General features: G+C 39.5%; 1 protein-coding gene across 6 annotated transcripts in view; it reads right to left on the minus strand.

Moving 5' to 3' along the window:
- Oct-TyrR (Octopamine-Tyramine receptor) overlaps positions 1–7,392 on the minus strand; it is a 34,862-nt gene that overhangs the window by 14,219 nt on the left and 13,251 nt on the right. For 3 of the 6 annotated variants that reach the window (XR_011418698.1, XR_011418697.1, XM_017150286.3), the window contains exon 1: positions 978–1,334. The exons of 1 other annotated variant lie outside the window; for it this stretch is intronic. The gene's annotated coding sequence lies outside the window, so the exon portion shown is untranslated. Of the gene's footprint in view, positions 1–322; positions 444–977; positions 1,335–7,392 lie in introns of those variants that run through there. 2 more of the 6 variants (XM_070215516.1, XM_070215518.1) reach the window with 2 other exon arrangements.

Raw genomic sequence — 7,392 nt, forward strand, 5'->3', positions numbered from 1 at the left:
GGTTATTAAGGGAACCGTTATACGCGTTACTCGTAGAGTAAAAACTTTTTACTCAAAAGTGTGTAACAGGTAGAAGAAAGCATTTCCGACCCTATCTTAATCACGATCACTATCCGAGTCGATCTAGCCATGTCCGTCTGTCTCTTTGTCCGTATGAACACTGAGTTGCTTTGCTTATCTCCATCTCTCTCGCACTTCCTTTAGCTGGGTAATGGGTATCTGATAGTCGGGGTACTCGACTATAGCGTTCTTTTTTGTTGCTTATAAAATAATTATAAGGGCTTTATACATTCTCAAAGCATTTGTTCCATAAAACAATTACCTTTATTTAAATGTGTGAAATGTATTTTCTGACACCTTCGGTGATGACATAGATGATCGAATTTAATTTATACTCAATGCACTCAATAAAATGTGGCAGATAAACTTCTAACTAAAAAACAACCCATTAAGTTAATCTAAACAAATGTATCCAAATGTCAGAGCTGCAATAATATCGCTCACCTGACAGCTGTCAGAGGCATGATGGATTAACCATATATGTTCCGACTGCGGCAGATAGCAATGTTGAATGATATTGACCAACAAGGGGATTAAATGGAAAACCGTGGCATTATCTATAATTTCCCAGAACCTATCAGAGATAATCTGTGTGCCTTACTTCATAGGAATAATCACTGCCTGGTATTTCGAAATAAATGTCACATAAATATATCGCTTCAAAATAAATCTATCTGTTTGAGGTTTTTTCTTGGGTCATAAATTTTCCCCTCTATTTTTCACAGCAATTGCCTGTCCTACAGTCCGGATATGTATATTTTCTCTGTCATATTTTGTACTTTCGCCAGCGGTGACATGGACATGGCCTATAAATCATATTTGGCAGCCCATTGCCACGGTCTACGCTCCCACTCCACACTCACTCTGTCACTTTCCACTACTATTAGAAGTTTGTTGATAGGAAAAAGTTTGCATACCCGTATATCCATACCAAGGGGGCGTTTCGGGTGGCAGTCTGCCAGAGTTCAGTTCCATGCACTCACAAATCACTTGAAATATTATAGTGCTTTGAACAATTTGTATGCATCAAATGCAAATATATAAAGCAACGTACGTCTGTATGATATATATTACACAATTATGCCGGCCGATTGTTGTTTATTGTGTGTTCGTCCGACAGAGGCTTCCCTTCTCATCTCGGCCGCACATGCCCAACTATTTTTTTATTTGGACGAACTTTTCCCATGATTTTGATGCCGAGCAGCTGCAGGTGTCGTAGCACTTGAACATCAAGTCGCCAAAGCAAGCAAAAGTGTGTCAGCTAAGAAAATATACAGAAAACAAGGAAACTTGGCCTACTGTATTTAGAATAATATTTCATGCACAATTCATTATCTTCTAGATGCAAACGTTAAGCTTCTGGATGAAAATACCTGATAAATAAAATAGTTTAAATTGTTCATAATATCGGGCTAAATAAATTTTTTAAATATTTTCCTTAAGGTAAGTAATCATTAAAGCTTCGTATAATAGTTTATTTTTAGTCTTATAGGAATTAAATACTTTAGGCTCATTTTCTTAACTTTTTTAACATTTTGAACACTCGTTTTTTAAAAAAATATTTTCTGTGTTTTAATAAGGACTCTCCACTGTATTTCTTTTGCGTATACTTACACGTTTATACAACCTTTGCGTTTCTGAACGAGCTTGTTTAAGACCGGCAATCAAAAATTAATTTTTTCATAACTCAATTTATATTTATTGGCCTGCCAATTGCCTATACTTCCTTTGTCTGCTTTTCCAAGAATGCTGATCTTCCCATGAACACTGATTTCCCAACAGAACTAAGACGTTTTGCAAAACATTTTCGCACGATTTGACGGCTCCCCACTTGGGCAGTCAGAAACAGTCCTACACCTCCCCATCATTTAGCTCATCTGCTGGCGATACAATTGTCTATATATTTAGCGCACGGTTTTTCGGTTCTTTTTTTTCCCCCTATGCATGTGCCGAAGAACAAAAAGAACCAGAGATATCCATAAATAACTGATTCGATTTTTTAGGTATCGCCAATGCCTCAAGTAGTGTGTCGACAACTTTACGAGCCCACAAGGATTGGGATACGATAGGGGGGATGGAAGGTGAACGCCTCAAGTGCTCGGTGCTGGGAAACTTTTGCTTTTCGCTTTTGTTTCGCTTTTATTTTTCCTGATGAATTCAACAAATATTGACAACGTGCGTGCCAAACACAAAATAAATCATAGTCGATTCTCGCTTTTATTTTCCATTTCTCGTTTTTTCCTCGCTTTTCCTCTCGTATTTATTTACATGCCGGAAGAAGAACGCCGAACGGGAATGAAAATGAAAACGAAGTCGACAGCGGCAGCGACGCACGTCATTAACAGCTCGTTTTCCCAGGGGGAGGGGGTACGGGTGGGAGGGGCGGCTAGTTCTAGGTTGGGAGTGGGTGGGGGCCTCAGGCGCATATCTCTGTGTCATATTGGCTTCGCCTCTTGGGGCCATCTAGCAAATGGAAATAAGTTTGTACATTGGCATGGAAACTATTTTGTACTTAGCATTGAAATTGTTTGCTACTTTGATTTTGCTTTGCAAGATAGGAAGTGGGTTGATTGCTTTAGTGAAAGTTCTGTTTGTCAATGTATCAATCGGAATAGTCAGTTGCGGGTTCTTCATATTTTCCCAGGGTTGGGTTACGTACATATATGTATTTATTTAACCCCTCTGAATGATGGGCTCTCTTGAAACGTTTACTTATCCCTTCTAAGGAAAATACGGAAAGAGTTTTTAATTTAAAACAGAGAACGGGTACGTGAATGGGGAACTAGAAAATCGAATACCCATATCGAAAAACAAGAAACGGATGTAGCTGAGTTCACCTGAGAATTCCTTACCTTACACTGTCTAGGGTAAAAACTCACCTTTAAACACTTAGAAAAAAAACCCTCTCATTTTATTCCAAAGGCTTGAATCATTAAAAAAGTTATTGCCTTTTTTTTAGCATGAATGACTTTTCCATGGACACAGTTTACCTAATTTTTTCCAAGTATCGCGTGGAATTAAAATAAGTCGAACATTAAGGGCTTTCTTTCTTATGACATAAAAGAGGTTATGTAAAATGTTGACTTTATTAATGCCTAACGGCTATTAAATATCAACGGCAATACAGTCTAAGCCCGGAAAAGGGCTCTAAGGCCTCTTTCGATTTTCGCTCGCTTTTATATTTATCTTCCAGAAGTTGCCTCGCCTTTTTATTTCCTTGTGCGTCTTCCCAAACTTTTTGGCCTGGCTGTCCCTCAGTATCGGTTGTGGCCCAAGTTTTTCCATAAAAATTAACTAAATTGGCTTACCAATTATCGCAACTCAATAGCAATTAGTTTCGGAAGCACTTCTTTTGGGCGGAACCTCAAGTGGATTCGATTTTTCTTCAAGCTCTGCTCCTTGAAAATGCTTAGCCTAATTTAAGCTGCATATCTGCGGGATTTGGGAATTAATGAGCCTTGAATGTTGGGGAATTATTGATGGCATCGACGGACAACAAAATGCAAGCTCCAAATGGATTCCCCTTCTCCACTCTGCTCCCGAAAGAGCCGCATGGAGCACACAAAGCAAATTAGTTACGCCTAATTTGCAATTCATTGCAGGCAACAATTGACTTTGCCAATGATACAATTTGAATACGTCCAACCCATCAGACCTCCGACCCCCACGACCTTTAAACCTCACTCCACATATTCGATGTTGGATGTTGGCGGCTGTCTATGAGCTGCTCACTTCCATGTGAACGCCTCAAGAGCCGTCTAAGATGATTGATTTTGTGTGCCTAAGTGGAGCGGGTAGCAAGGAATCAAATTAAAAATCCTCACACCAAAGCAATTGGGCTGTATAACAGGCGGAATTTGTTCACAGTGAATTTAAAGGGCCATAGGAATTTAAATTTTATATAGATGATGTGTGCATAATTGACAGTTCCTTTTAATATATTAATTTTACATTGATATCCAAAATTTAACAACCTTTCCCAGGGCAAGACTGACTGTGGTTATTCGATAGAGTTAAAGGACCTTGGAACTTATATACAATATCTGCCTGTAAGTGCTGGGTATTATTGGCGTGGATAAACAAAGGCTAAATATATATTTTAAATCTGGTTAGTCGATATAGAAAAGCGAATGTGCTCTTTCGTTTTTTTATTGTATTTTGATCCTTCAAAATAATATGTATTGAAATGTAACTGAATTTAAATGTATTACAACTTGCATTTTAAACTTACTTATCTCGAACGAAGGGGTGAGAAAACTCTTAGCTTTTAACTAATTCGATCCACTATGGGCTATTACTTATAACCGGAGAACGTAACATTGTTTTGTAGGGTGCTGGTAGTCTTTGGGGGTAATCCAATATCCCCAAGAAGAATGGGAAGGGACAGAGAAAGAGAAAGGCAGAACAATGCACTATAAATTATATTGCCTGAATTAATTTAGTCCCAGGCAAAGCTTGCAACTTTATCACCTGCTCTAACTGGTACTGGTGCCAATGGCAATTCCGATTGCAAGGACACCGTCTTTACGTCTTTGGGGCGCCATGTGCAGTTGGTATATATGGGGTCGTGTATCCATTTTGCAAATGCAACTCTCATCGGGGTAGTTGCAAATATTTAGCTAAAATATGCCACACTTTAACATCCTCAGACAGCAGAGAAATGCAGAGTGCTGCCGCAGCTCCCGCCCTGCCCTCCGATCTGCCGTCCTGCCTGAGGCTCCTTTTGTTGCCGACTTGGTTGTATAATTTAATAAGGTCTGGTAAAAGGTATTGGCCCCGGCACCAGGCTAAAAGGAAGTTGCACACACCCACCCGCACACGCACTGGTAACGGGCTCTGTTATTGCTGCACGTTTTGTAGTTTTCGACAGGTGGGCGTTGGGCTAGAAAATGGGGAAAAAGGGGGCTGGAATGCATAATTTCATTATGCTAGCCGAACAAAGGCTCTGGGCCAACAGAAGACGCTGACAGAAGGGTTAAAGTTGGAAAAAAAAAGTATTTAAAGAGAAATCATTAAGGAATTAGCATTTTCTGAATTAATCATCAAGATATGTAAACTAGTTGGGGGATACTTCCTAGAGCATTATAGTTTCCTTTTCAAATTCCATGGCCTCAGCACTTAAACAAAAGGTTAACTGGCAATCTGCCAGATCTGTGTCTTCATCATTAGTTCGTTTGCCTGCCTTTGTATGTTTTACTCCTGTCCATGTCCTATAAATTACTTAGTGCTTTTTAGTGCTGAAGTGTTGCTGTGTGGGTGGGCCGGCATCTGGCATCTTTCCCTGACTCTTCCTGACTTCCCTGACTTCCTAGACGCTTCATAAATTTCAATTTATCTTTGGGGCCCGTTCTCCTCCTCGCTCGTCTCCTCAGGCCATATTTATTTGCAGCTGTTGACAAGTAACATTAGGTTTAGAGCGTGGTCCGAGATGGGCGATACAAAACGCCCCTAATGTATAGTGTGACATGGGCCAAAGGCTAAGAAAAGGGATACGGGACACTGGGAAGGCAAAAAGTTTTTTACGACAGGCCATTAAATTTATCTACCTTCTATTCGAGAACAAGGTGAGAATAATACAGCTATGACAAAGTAAGTGCATTGTAGGTACATTATCTTCAGACTTTAACAACTAAAATTGGTTATCGATTAAGTCGATTGCATGTAAAAATCTCTCTTGAAATCAGGTTAGGGAGATTACTTACCATAAACAACGTATAAAAATCTATTAAACCCGTTCTGATTATTTTGAAATGTTAAAATAGTTAGAAATACTTTAAAAGTTTGTAAGGTTAAACTCGAAAAGCCGAAAAGTCTTGTTTAGTTTGAAAACGAACCTGAAAATCAACGCCAGTTGAACATGCAATCTATTGATTAATACCAAAAGAAAAACTGAAAACTTAATCCGTTCTTGTTTCGGTGTTGAAGTTTTTCATTAAAGTTTTACCCAGTTTTTCCACCTACAGAAAAGTTTACCTCTTGAACGAGAAAAAATAGGAAAGGTGGGAGAAAGTTGTACTCATTAGCATGCGGTCCGGGGTTTTGTAGAGGATGTCAGCTTCTGGTAGCTGGTTACTGCTTATGCGTGAGCAACTTTCAACAGCTGACAACAGTTTTGGCTGCTCAAGGGTTAAGGGGGCAGCTTCCGGACGGTGCCTTAACCCCTTGGCCCTAAGCCCCAGGCGAAAGACAAAAGTGAAACAGCACGCAAGCGAAAAAGTTTTCTATGCTACGACCAGACCCAGATACTGGGGATGTCGCTTTGCGGTTGCTCTGGGTCTCTGCCACCTTCCTCCAAGCTCAATTCTCCCTCTGCCCCGCAGTCTGAGTGTGTGCATCTGATGTTCTGTCAAAACTGTCTGTATCAATGAAAGCGAAAACTAATGCCACAGTACACTAGAAAAATGGGGAGGAAGTTCTGAAACAAATGAAATGGGTAATGAATAAAATCTAACATGAAAATCAGTGTATAAAATTAAAAGATCTTAGTTTTTTAAAGTCCAGCAGATAATTACATCAAATCAACATGGAGTCTAAGGTTTATTCTTCTTTATTTCTATTAAATTCATATATTGAGTAACGCCAAGTAACTGAAATTTTTCTACGTGTTTTTTAACCCACTTTCCCTTGGCTTTTCCACTCTTCCCCACTGCCACCGCCAGCTCACTTACCAGACAAGTTAAGAGCAATCCACATGCATAGTTTTTCGAGTGCAATTAAGTGAAATTCGTATTAGTTAGTGCAGGGGAAGTGAGGAGGAAGGTCGGCCAGGACATGTGGCAGCGAAGAGTATTAGCTAAAGGATGGGATGACACAGACAGAAGCCCAACTTGGACACGTTGCCATGACAGTGCTCCACGTTGAGCCACTGAGCACCCGCCGAAGGAGCTGCCCAGAAATTCCGAGGGGCTGAAGCCAAAGTTGTCGCTGCTGCTCCTTTGATAATGTGAGTCACATGTAAAACGCGCTCGCATACAAAGCATGTCATTAAAAGTTATTCCACCTCTTGTAGAAACCCCGATCGTCCTTACAACCATTCGCATTGCACACTGCTCCAAATTACCGTTTTTATTTGGAAATAAAATCACAAGATCAAATCAAAGTTTCAGTTATAAATATTTATCTTCCTAAAAGGTAGTGAAACAGAAAGCGTTAAATTTGCAATGAATATTATGCCGCAATCTTATTAAAGTTCAAAACTAAGTGTACTGGGAGGAATCGGATATAGTTGCTGAGACTTTCGGCCGAATCATAGTATTCATTATCATTAATCATTTACAAAGTATTAAATATCTTAATAAAATAAAAACAAACTTAAAAAAATAATAAACAATA

Source organism: Drosophila takahashii, chromosome 3L (genome assembly GCF_030179915.1).
Source record: "Drosophila takahashii strain IR98-3 E-12201 chromosome 3L, DtakHiC1v2, whole genome shotgun sequence".
NCBI classification, from domain to species: Eukaryota; Metazoa; Arthropoda; class Insecta; order Diptera; family Drosophilidae; genus Drosophila; species Drosophila takahashii.